This window comes from Choloepus didactylus, chromosome 26 (assembly GCF_015220235.1).
Source record: "Choloepus didactylus isolate mChoDid1 chromosome 26, mChoDid1.pri, whole genome shotgun sequence".
NCBI lineage: Eukaryota > Metazoa > Chordata > Mammalia > Pilosa > Megalonychidae > Choloepus > Choloepus didactylus.
Window position 1 is genome coordinate 14,070,867 of NC_051332.1, and position 12,910 is coordinate 14,083,776.

A 12,910-nucleotide genomic window follows, 5' to 3' on the forward strand; every position below is an offset into this window, starting at 1 on the left:
CTCCACTGTGCAGCTGTTCATAAACGCCCAGAGTCACGGTGAGGTCGGGCGCACAGAGGGTCAGGGCAAAGTTCAAACGCACTAAAGACTACCCTACAGTTCCCCCGATGAGGAAGTCGCCGCCTCCTGGCGCCCTCCAACTCCTTGATCAGGGACCCTTGGGGTGGAAGAACAAGCATTCCCAAAAGGTCCTCTTCTCGGACCCGTCCCTCCCCATCCTTGGGGTCTGGGTTTGCAGAGGTGTCGCCACCTCTCCCATCCAGGTCCTGGAAGCCAGAGCTGGAGGAGGCGGCAGACCGCAGTGGATGCCCGGGGCTAAGGTCAGAGGATTACCTACCCCAGGCCCCTCTGCAACTAGCATCTCCAGAGCCAGCTTCTACTACCAGAGTAACTTGGGGCCAAGGAAGTAGGGAATGTCCAAGGCTCATGGCTTCCTCCACTCACCGGCTGCTGGGGTGGGGATTCCGGCTTTCCCCGCCCCCTTTACCACCGTGTAAGATGTGGGCACTTCTGCTCATTCAGGGCGCTAAGGACGCAACCTCCACCCGCAGGATCCTAGCCTCGGCGGACTTAGGGGTGCGCAAGGTGGGGACGCAGAGAGGGCGCAGTGTCCAGGTGTTCCGGTGGGAAGCGGCCGACACCTTCCAGAGGGAAAACCAACTCCACCAGCTCGGCAACCTGCCAAGTGCATCCCCGGCGCCCCTGCCCCTCCCAGCACCGGAAGACCTGGGACCCGAGCCCAGGGGCGGGGCGGACCCTCTCTCGGATTGGCGGGCAGCCTCGGCCCACACGGTAGCGCCTGCGACCCCGCGACCTCGCCCGTGGCATCACCTTGGCGCCCAGCCCTCCACAGTCGGCGCAGTACAAGGCCCCTAGGCTGCGGAAATGGCGGCGGGTAGTAGCCGAGCCCCGGAGACCCCGGTAAGTCCGGACACCGGCAGCTGTGTGTGTGTGTCGGGGGGTGGGGGGGTGGTGACGGGCGGCCGAATCAGCATCCAGAGGCCGGAGCGCCCAGGTCGGATGCAGCAGGGAGAGCACGGGCCTTCTGAGCCGTGGGCGAGCCCTGACAGGTATTGGGATGCCAGGTGGGTGGGGGTCCTCTCCACGCCCACGCCCAGCAAGCTTCCTCTACTCTACCCCCTTCATGAATACCCAAGTCGAAACCAGGGGGACCCAAGAGGAATCCATTTCTGATCTTAAATTCCGTGTTTCTGGAGAGACTGCCACGTTCAGTGTAGACCTGTCTTTCAGCTTTGTTTCCTCATCCCCCCTCTAGCCGCTTCCAAGTGTCTGGTGGGGAGGAGTCTGTGCTGAAGGAAACAGGGTCCTGAAGACCCCTCCCTGCAGTGGAAGGCCCTGGAAGCTTTGCTTCTTTGAGGAGGGGACCTGGGGTCTTCAGCCCCTCATCTGAAGTCCAGAGCCTCCTGCAGTCAGAGCGGGATGCTGTTACCAGCCCTAGGCAGTGGATTCTCTTACTCTATGCACGCAAGTGACCAATTCCTGAGGCACTGGGGTTTCAGAGAAAGACTTCTATTGCCAGGCAGGAAGCAGGATAACAGATGGCCTGTTGGTCCAAAATCTGTCTCCCCAAACTGCAGTAAATCTGATAGTTTCAAAGGATCAAAAGATGGTCAGGTTTTAGGATAATGAATAGAGGGGCACCCCATATTATGTAATTAGAGGTGATCTAATTATTTAGCTTGCACAGATTGATTACATGCTTAGTCACAGAATGTATATTAGAAAATGGCTGCCTTAATATGATGGTGTGTGTGATTTTTAGTATTATGCTGAGGTATAGGTGACTTGTAGGTTAAAGTCTAAGCTACTACACATGTCAGGTGGGCCCTTTTTGGTTGGCTACCGTTTCAGTTATCAAGATAACTTTGGACTTCAGGTGGATTAGTTCTGGGCTGACCGAAGACCCTTCATTAATAAACATTAGGGGCTGTTTTAGTGGTCATAAGACTTTGAAGTAAAAAAACTGGATAAATGGGTACAAGTGAAGGTTAGTCACAAGGTTTTTACAATCACAAGGGCACATGATAAAGGCTATACAATCATTATCAGAGATCAAGGCAGCTGGATTACAATTCAGGTTTCAGGTTTTCCCTCTGTATACTGTAATATGCCTGAAAGTAAAAAGCAATATCTATATAATGATTCAATAATCATAATCAGTCCCTAAGTACTAACTTCTCAGTAACAATGAGCAGACCAGCAGGGCCACCCAAGTGTGGCTGCTGAAAGCCCCAAGTCAGGGTCCAGGAACAGGTGGGCCAGTAAAGTCTGGGAAATGGGGGATCTGGAGACTAGAGAGAGTCTCCCTGGTGGGGACAAGCTGGAGAGGGAAGGAGGAGTGGCACCTGGGCCTCACAAGAACCAGCCTAGGAATTCCAAGCTCAGTGTGCAGGGACAGCCAGGTTGGAGAGACTAAGAAAGAGAAGACCACCTGTGGCAGCAGAACAGACAGGGCCTGCCACCTGCCCTCTTTGGACATGCAGGTTCTTGCTGCCTTTTGGAGTGCAGTTTGGCTTTATCAGTGAAAACATTTAATGTCCATATTAATTTTGTTAATTCTCCACTTGAATTTCAGTTCTATAGTTGTGAACAGAGGTGTTCTGTTTGAAAAGGTGGGCACCAGGATGCCACCTGTGTCCATGGAGGGGGACCCACTTCAACCACCTCTAGTCCTCCATTGATGGAACACATGGTGGGACTGTGTTTATGGGCAAAGACTTGTGTGTGATTGTCAGGCATGGGCTTGTCTGTCTCTTAGGTTAAAATGGGTGTATGTGTGTGTACATAGTTAGATTTGTATAAACTGAGGAAAAATTCAGAAATCCTGGGAATCCAACTGGCCAGAGCTTAGCTCTGAAGGAGCCAGGTAGAGGGCCCATGGGGGAGAACACTTGACTCCCCAGGTGGCAGAGTAATCTTCTGGGTTGAGATGAGGTCTATGCTCAGGCACAGGGGCCAGCCTGCTGGCGTCACCACCTTCCAACCTTTGGATGTTTCCATGACTGTGTGAGCTGGATGTCCTCACCTGCAAAGGAGGGAATCTCTAGGAGCCATCTCACATGCTCCTGTGAAGGAAACTGAGTCAAAGTTCCCATGCAGAACCTGTCCCTGCTGGGATCCACAAGCAGAACCACTAACTGGGGCTTTCCTTTCTTGTCCTTTGTTTGTTGGTTTGACCAGGGCAGATTTACTTCTTCATGCTTTCCAGTATTAGTCAAGTAAAATTTTGTTCTTTTTCCAAAATCAAGATGCTTATATGCAGATGGTGACAGTAGTCTTGCAGCTTTATTTGTTTCTTTGCTGAAATGGAAATGGCATTGCCACCCCTAGCCAGGGTGCTTCCTAAGTACATGGGAAGGCATGTGACTTCTGTGGCAGGAGCTGGGAAAATCCTGGTGAGGCAGACAGCAACTCCCAATGAGCTAAGAATGCAGAGGAGGAGTGAGAGAGAAACCCAATTGTAGGATGAGTGTGAGGGCATGAAGTGCAGAGTGTCCAGGTGGAGCTGTGAGGTTGGGGTGCCCAGGATGGGCCCATCAGCTGCCAGGGTCAGTGTGACCAACAGCGGCAAAGGAGTGGTTCAGCAACTGAGGCGAGCTGTGGAGGGTGGTCCAGGTACCTGTGTGGTGCTCAGAAAGTGTTCCTAGAGGACTGCATTTTTAGGGTATTGGGAGGAAATTCTCCAGGGCAACTGATATTCCTCACCCTTGCCTTTTCTCAGATGGACTCCTTTGACTCTGAGGCACCATGTGGAGATGGTCTGAGGATGGGGAGGGTGTGGCTGGTGCCATGAGCATTGTGTGGTTACCTGGCTGGTGCTGTTGTGACTGTTCTCTATGTTGGCAGCATGGGCCCCTGGCCTGAGATGTGATGCAGAGCTTCCTGGCACTGCTGTGGGAGAGCAGTGATGCCTGCACACCATCCCTGGAGCTGGTGACCCTGTGGGAAGGTTGTGTTGGGACCTGCATGATGACCTGGACAAGGCAGAGCCCTAGGTGGAGGCTCTGCTGGAGAGCCAAACCTTCTTATACCTCCTGGACATAGTGAGGATGTTTTGCTAGTGTGCACATACATGCTGGCCTGGCAGGAGCAGCCCCATGTGCTTGCAGGCTCCTGGAGGTCAGCCTGGGGTGGATGGGGGAGGGCAGAGGGGAGCAGGGCTGCCCTGAGTGCAGGCCAAAGTGTCCCCAGTATGTCTAGGTAGCTCTTTCAGGGTTCCAAGGCCCTGTCTTCATTCAGCAGCAAACTTGACCTGTGCTGATGTGTGCTATTGAGGGTTTCTATTTACCCACTTATTTGATGATTAGTGACATAAATTAGCTTGGGGTTAACTAAGGGATGGTGGCCCAGGTGACACTGGGATCATGCAGGTTATATGGTGTGTTCCTTGTATAATTTCCTCAAATCTTGTTTTTTTTTTTCCTTGAGCAAACACTATAATTCACATATACAATTCCCATGAAAAAGAACATTCTTTTATGCAATCCCATTAAGTGCAGTTAAGAAGTTCAAGAAATTCAACATTGATACAAAGCTTACATTCTATATTTCCTGTTTTTTTTTTTCCTTATGTCTCAACTGTGTCCCTTTGAGCCTCCTGTCCTCCATCCTCGGATCCTATCCAGGATTATCCTTGGCATTTAATTGTCATCTATTTAAACTGTCTTTTTTTTTTTTCAATTGTGGAAACATATATACAGCCTAAATCTTCCCATTCCACTCCCTCCCTAGCATTCCATTAGTGGGATTAATCACATATAGAATGTTGTAATGCTATCACCTTCCCACCATCCATTACTAGAAATTTCTCTTCACCTCAAACATCAACCCTACACTCATTTCTTAACTCCCCATTGCCCCTTTGCCCACTTCTCATAACCCATACTCTACTTTTCTTCTCTTTCATCATATTCTCTGATAATTTCTTTGTGTTTACTGTGGGGCTTAAATTTAACCTCTTAAACCTGTAACAATCTTGTTTTTCTTTAATACCAAGTTAACTTTAATAGTACATATTAACTATGTTCCTATACTCCTCCATTCCCCCACATTTATATATTTCTTGTCAAAAATTACATATTTTACATTGAATCCAAAACCACTGATTTGTCATTAGAGTTTATGTATTTTATATCCTGTAGGAAGTAAATAGTGGAGTTACAAAACAAAAATTATTGACTTCTATTTGTATTCCATTGTGGTCTGAGAATGTGCTTTGAATATATTCAATTGTTTTTTTTTTTTTTTTTAATTTATTGAGGCTTGTTTTATGTCCCAGCATATGGTCTATTCTAGAGAAAGATCCATGATCACTAGCAAAAAATGTGGGTCCTGATGATTTGGGATGTAAGGTTCTATATATGTCTGTTAAAATTCTCTATATCTCTCCCTCCTTTCTTTGTTTCTCTGTCAGTAGGGCTCCCTTTAGTATCTGAAGTAAGGCAGGTCTTTTATTGGCAAAATCTCTCAGCATTTGTCTGTGAAAAATTTAAGCTCTCCCTCAAATTTGAAGGTGAGTTTTGCTGGATAAAGTATTCTTGACTGGAAATTTTTCCCTCTCAGAATTTTAAATATGTCATGCCACTGCCTTCTTGCCCCCATGGTGGCTGCTGAGTAGTCACTACTTAGTCTTATGTTGTTTCCTTTGTATGTGGTGATTGCTTTTCTCTTGCTGCTTTCAGAGCTTGTTCCTTCTCTTCAGTATTTGACAGTCTGATCAGAATATGTCTTGGATTGGCTTTATTTTGGATTTATTCTATTTGGAGTTCACTGGGCATTTATGCTTTGTGTATTTACATTGTGTAGAAGGTTTCTGGAAGTTTTCCCCAACAATTTCTTTGAATACTCTTTCTAGACCTTTACCCTTCTCTTCCCCTTCTGGGACACCAACGAGTCTTAAATTTGAATGTTTTATGTTGTCTATCATATCCCTGAGATCCATTTCAATTTTTCAATTTTTTCCCCATTCTTTCTTTTGTTCTTTCATTTTCTGTTCTGTGGTCCTTGAGGACACTGAGTCATTGTTCAACTTCCTCTTATCTTGTATTATGAGTATCCAGAGTCTTTAATTTGGCCAACACTTTATTTCCATAAAATCTTCCAGTTTTTTATTTACTCTTGCAATTTCTTCTTTGTGCTCTTCTAGGGTCTTCTTTATGTCCTTTATATCCTATGTGCCATGTTCTCATTCTTTGATTGTAGTTCTTTGATTAATTGTGCCAAGTACTGTGTCTCTTCTGATCTTTTGATTTGGGTGTTTTGGATTGGGTTCTCTATACCTTCTGGTTTTATCATATGCTTTAAGATTTTCTGTTGTTTTTGGCCTCTTGGCATTTGCTTTGCTTGATAGGTTTCTTTCAAGTTATAAAAAATACCAATCTCATTTTTCAGATCTACAACTTGGTGGTGTACACTTTAACTAACCAGCAGATGGCATCTGCGAGTCACCTATTCCCCTCAAGTCAGTTCTCCCCAACTTTGTATTTGTGGCATGTGGGGGTCTGATTCTTGTGGGGTTCAATTGGTGCACCCAGTTTGGGTGTGTTGTTGGTGCTGTCTGCCCTGAATGTGGGGTGTGTGTCTGAGTGGTTAGGGAGGCAGGACAGCTTTAATAATCAAACCTCCCAGGTATTCACAGAGATTCAAGGCTGTTGCAAGAGTCTAAGCCTTCATTTCAGTTTTGCCACAGATTGTCTCTGCTGCTGACCCACAAGTCCTTGGCATTGACATAGGGTCCCTGGGTTTTCTGAGTGGACCCACCTTCTCAGCTGTGATCTTCCAGGACCTCTGCTGAGGGAAGGCTGTGCTATGTCACAAGTATGCACCATCCCTCAAGGGAAGCCCTGGGCCACTGGGCTGTGCAGGGTCACTCCCAGCCTGAAGCAAAGATGGCTGAATGGGGCATCTCAACCGTCCCCTTCTCACACAGCTCTGCCTTCCCAGCTCCAGGACAACTAGCTGTGTGTGCACCCAAGGCCACTTTCCACAGCTAATATTGTGGCATGTGTGCAGTGCTGTGGGATACACTCCCCATCACACTGGGTTTCCTGGTGTGGCTCTGGGCTGTGGGTCTGGCCCCAGGCAGGAGTGTCCCCAGCACACTGGGGTGCCAGCTGCAAGTGGCATGGTTTCTTTCTCCTTTTGGCTCTCCCCTCTGCCCCCCTGGCCCTGAGGGAATCAGTGGTCTATCCTTCATGTCAGACACTGAGAGCTTGGCACAGCCTGCTCCTGCTATGCTTCACTGTGTGGTTCTCACCTTCATAACTGCAGCCACTCCTGGGTTTTTTTTAAAAGAACTAGTCCTTCTCCAAATGCCAGTCCCCTGGTTTCCCCACACCACAGTGTGGCCACAGAACTTTCAGCTGGCTTACTCACTCATTTCAGAATGCAGAGTCCTGGTTTCACCAAGTGCATGGTCCCTGTGGTTTTAGCAGACCTTGTCCAGCTGGTGCATCACTGGAACTGGTGTTCTGGGTCACTTTCTGGTTTTTATCTAGCATTTTTCACAGAGGTGTTTTTTTGCCCTGTCTTACCTAGCCACCCTCTTAGGTTATCCCTCAAATTTTGTTTTTAAACACTTTTTATTGTGAAATATATATACAAGAAACATGATAAATTTCAAAATGTAGTTTAATGGATAGTTATAGAGCAAATTTCAAAGTGCAGTATGGGTTACATTTCCACAATTTCAGGTATTTCTTCTGGCTGTTCTAGTACAATAGAAGCTAAAAATAAATATCTATATGATTCAGTAGTCATTTAGTAAGGCCATCTCCCCTCACCTCAACACTAGGAGACTTGAGTAAAAGCTGTTTTGTCAGTGAGAACAGCAGAAGGGAAAAAAAGGAAAGAAATAGGCTACTATTGAGAACCCAGGCATATCTGTTCTTTGCAGATTTACACTGTGGATATGAAGAGGCTTGGTGACCTAGTATGGTGGATGCACTGCAGGTGGCTGGAATGATTCCCTCCTGATGCTGTTCATGACCTTTTTATTCCCTCCCCTAGAGTGTGGGTGGGACTTGTGATGTAGTTGTAGCCCACAGAGTATGGCAAAGGTGAAGTAATTTTGCAGCTAGAATTAAGATCCCAGAACAGTAATTTTGCTTTACTCAAAAGTGAGGTTGCCCTGGGTTAACCAGAGTTAATCCATACAAGCCCTTCAAAGAGGGCCTTGTACCTTCCTAAAGGTAGTAACAGTTGCAAATCCTCTTTCCAGGAGGTTTCATTCTAAACTCAAACTGATTTTTAGAGGCTTCATTCTAAACTCAAAATAATTTTTTAGACATCAGTAATCAGTATACTCTGAATGGTAAGTGAGCATACAAAGAGAGATATGCATTTTAAAAGGTTTTGATATCCTTATTTGAAAACTGATTCTCAAATTTTGAAGTTTTTAATGTTTTAACCAGGAAGCATCCTCTTACTTATAATTTAGTTTTGAAATATTGATTTTAATAAGGAAAACAATATTAAGATGAGACAAAATATCTTCTTATACATTTAAAAATATTTATTTGAGGTACATTATGCTCTTTTAAGAGCAAACTGGGAATGCTTATTGGAAACATTGCTTAGAAACATTGATAAATTCAATGTACTTCAGAATTTACAAAAATAGTATGCTTTCTATCAAAGAAAAGAAAAGACAGATTAAAAACATGATGCAAATCAAGTATCATCTGTAGAAGGGATTGTGAAAAGACATCTCTTGAGGATCATGGTAGATGATAGCCATAATTTCCTGCTTTGCTCTCATTTGTTTGATGGGAATGGAGCCTACACCTTGGCTTAGTTCCTGGAATGCTGGTGACTTTAAATTCTTCTCTCCAACTTGAGAAGGCCTAGGCCCTAAACAACTATTGAAGACCTTGAACCTGATCTCCCTACTGTCTACTCTGAAATGACCCTTTGAAGCATTGGATGCAGATACTGGCATTGCTGTCATTTATTGAGCTGAGAAAAATATTTTAGCAATTTTCCAGAATGCACTGTATTTTAATTAGTACTCAAAATATCAACAAACCATAGTGTTGGAAAGAAAACTACTTTAAAAGTATTTCTGATATGAAAAAAAATTAGCCTTGCAATTAAAATTGTTTTAAGCACATTTCTTGTTTAAGCATAAAGGCCCTGTATTTATCATATCAAGTCATTCCAAAATATTTATAGAGAATTTGAATCTCTGTTGGAAAATTAAGAAAAAAATTCTTTGTTCTAAACTTTTCTTTTGTAATATTCTTTGCTGGCTGCCATATGATCTAATTAAACTTTGAACTCAAATTTTAGGGACGTAATCTTGAATGTGCCCCAAACATTCAAATTTATTATAGCTGTCCTATTCCATATGATCATCTAGCATAGACACTATAATAGAAGTAAACATCATACAATGCAGTGATGACTATGGAGTATAAGCAAGATACTTATCTTGAATTTTATCATTCCATATATGCATAAGTGTCCCCTTCCTGGGGATTTATAATTTCAGAAGTATACCTAGATTGTTTAATATATATATAAAACATATAGTTTTATATAAATAAAAGTATTTATATACACTTCAGTGGCAGAGAGATTCCAAAATGAGCCAAGAGGTCACTCTGGTGGGCACTCTTATGCACAATATAGACAACCCTTTTTAGGTTCTCATGAATTGGGGTTGCTGATGGCAGATACCTGAAACTATCAAACTACAACCCAGAACCCATGAATCTTGAAGATGATTGTACAAAAATGTAGCTTATGAGGGATGACAATGGGATTGGGAAAGCCATAAGGACCACACTCCCCTTTGTCTAGTTTATGGATGGATGAGTCAAAAAATGGGGGAAGGAAACAAATAGACAAAGGCACCCAGTGTTCTTCTTTACTTTAATTGCTCTTTTTCACTTTAATTATTATTCTTGTTATTTCTGTGTGTGTGGTAATGAAGGTGTCAGCGATTGATTTTGGTGATGAATGTACAACTATGTAATGTTACTGTGAACAATCAAATGGTCAATTTGTTTTGTATGACTGCATGGTACATGAATATATCTCAATAAAATGAATATAAAAAGTATTTATAAATATATATACTACACACATATATACACATCCATACACACGTAGAAAATCTAATCTTGAATATGCAAATGATTTCATCATTATAATTTTATTAAATCCAAATAGGCCAGTCCACTAAACATGAGCTTGTTTGAGTTCATGCAAATACCATAAACTCCCTCCAAGGAGAAGATGACTATCTTTATATATGTTTGCGTGAAGTTTTCATAGATGTGCATTTACAAAACTCTGATAGTATCAAGGTTTTCTACTCAATTGGAATGTTTTGTCTTATCTTTTGTTATTCAATCATAATTTGCTCATTGTAGAATAATAAAAAAGAAAAAAGAACAGTTAACCAAAAAAGCAGTAACAAAATTAGTCTGCTGTCTCACCAGAGGTTTTGTGTACAAATTGCCTGTTTCCTTGTAGTAGTTCAAGCATCCTTTTAGTTCATTAATCTCACACTTTTTAAAATCTCTTCTGAATCTGATATTATGCATGATTCACAATGTACTATATCTGTGTATATTTCTTCTCTTTCTCTCTTGATGTACTTTGGTGGACATTGGAGTATTTAAAGAAATTAAGTGGATCTACACTGTTGTTCTATTTAAAGAATATTATATTAGATTTATCAATTATATATCATTTCTAAACAGTGTCCTAATATCATGGTCTCATTATTTCCTTGTTATTGTTTTCTCAGTTCTTCTAGTTATTTTACTATCTTTTCCTCCACATGTGCTGCAACTCTCAATCCAGTTCTTTCAATATTATATCTTCAGTTCAATCTTTAAATATTTTTCCATGTGTGCCTAACTGTGCTTTTCCCTCTTGTTTTTATAAGTTTTGATCTTTAAGTTAGGTTTTGGAAAATAGGGTCTTGATTTTGTGTTTTCTAAATGTCATTATAAATATTATGAAAGTTGATTTTCAATTTTCATTTACTTGTTCATTTAATAGATAAGCACAAACTAGAATATTTATAGCATTTAAAAGTTTTATGAAGTTCCGAGTACTAAAGCATCACCAGTTCTGTTTTTATAGAAATACATCCTAGATTTCTCCCAACCTTCAGCCATTTTCCCAAAGTTTATGAAAATTAAGCTTCAGAGTAAAACAGGCAAGTGTATTTATTAAAAGAAGGGAGGGAGGGGGGTAGAGAGAGAGAGAGAGATTGAGAGATTAGGAGAAGAGAGAGGAGGTGTCTTATTAGAACTAGTCTCTGGGTTGATGTAAAGGTTTAGTAATGTGATAGAACAACATTTTGAATACAATCAACAGCAATGAATTCTGTAGTTGAATGTGGTTAAAAGGGGGACTTTTAGGTTTATATGTGTTACTAGAACAAAAACTTAAAAAGAAAAACAGGGTAGTACAACACAGTAAACCCTAATGCAAATGATACTCTGTAGTTAATAGTACAATTATAAAATATTGTTTCATGAATTGCAATTGATTTACCACTGTAATGTATAGTTTAAATAATAAAGTGGTATGTGGAAACAACTGTACTTTATGCATGATTTTTGTTGTAAGCCTACTATTTGTCTAATTAAAAAAAATGAAAAAACTAATAGGATTCAGATAAAAAAGGAGGAAAAGATTTAAGGGGAAGATTTAAACAATAAAGAGAAAATAAATAATTACTGTGTATCCACAGCTAAATGGTCTTATTTTGTGGTTTAGCTTACATTCATTGGATTCTTTTTACATTCCAGGCACTGTGCTGTGTTTACACAGAAAATGTAACTTAATCTTTATAATAATCTTAATATATAGATGAGGAAGTTGATGTTTAAGGAGTTTCATAAATTTGCCTAAATGTAAGGAAGAATCCAATGCAGTTGTATTCCAAACAGGATTGGCTGAAGATGGGAGAATAGGCATGGTTGTGGATTCCATGTTTCAAGATTTTGGGAATAACTGGAAATAAGAGAAAAAAATATAAGGATGTAATATCTCACACTTTTTTTCTGTCATTTAGGCTCAGCTATCTTTGCTGTTATTCCTATAAGCGTGATACTGATGTGCAATAAACCACATAATAAATACACTGGGCTCTAGAAACTATATGTCTACAACTTTTGAATTCCTGACATGTAAAGAAGGGATTTCTAGTGGGAGAAGAAGCTCAGGTAAAAATTTGATACCAGACATTAATGCATCTAAAATCTCACTAATTCCCTATCACTGTTTTAGAAAGCATCTTATGATTAAATTTCAGACATTTCTTCAGAAGTATTTCTTTGCCTATTATATTCACTACACAGTGCTCTTCTTTATACTTTATACTCTAAGGATTATCCCTCATTGCACAACATACAAAGGTCCCTAAACTCATTAATCCATTGAATGATTGAGTTTATATAAAAATGCTACCATACAGAGTAATAAACACTGTCTTATTTTGCCAGAGCTGCGATAACAAATACCACAGACTGTCTTCAATTTACTGTTGGCAGTTTTGGAGGCTAGCAGTCCAAAAGCAAGGTTTTGGCAGGTCCTGCCTTCTCTGAAGTCTGTAGGGTCCTTGTGGTGACTCACAGGCATCTCAGTCCCTGAACCATGTCACATAGCATTCTGTCCTGCTGTGTCTCTACCTCTGGCTTCTAATTCTCCTGCTCAGTCATCTTGTCTCTGTTTAGTGTCATAGGTTCATTTCTTTACATCTGATACCTATGATATCCATTAGAGAAGGCATGAGCTTAATGAGGTCCTGATTCAATAGGTTTGAGCTTCATCAAGTTACCTCCCACTCAATTAAGAGTTTAGGGACAGAAAATAGTTTAAAAGTATAAAGCACTTAAGCTAAGAGAAACAAGTTCACAATGTAAAA

The 12,910-nt window shown here is 41.7% G+C and overlaps 1 long non-coding RNA gene across 1 annotated transcript in view; it reads left to right on the top strand.

The window, feature by feature from the left end:
* The first annotated feature begins 497 nt into the window (after positions 1-497).
* The window catches only part of LOC119520865, a 301,392-nt gene continuing 288,979 nt past the window's right edge, over positions 498-12,910 (top strand). The window contains exon 1 of the long non-coding RNA XR_005214225.1: positions 498-921. This is a non-coding gene — a long non-coding RNA (uncharacterized LOC119520865). The remainder of the gene's footprint in view (positions 922-12,910) is intronic.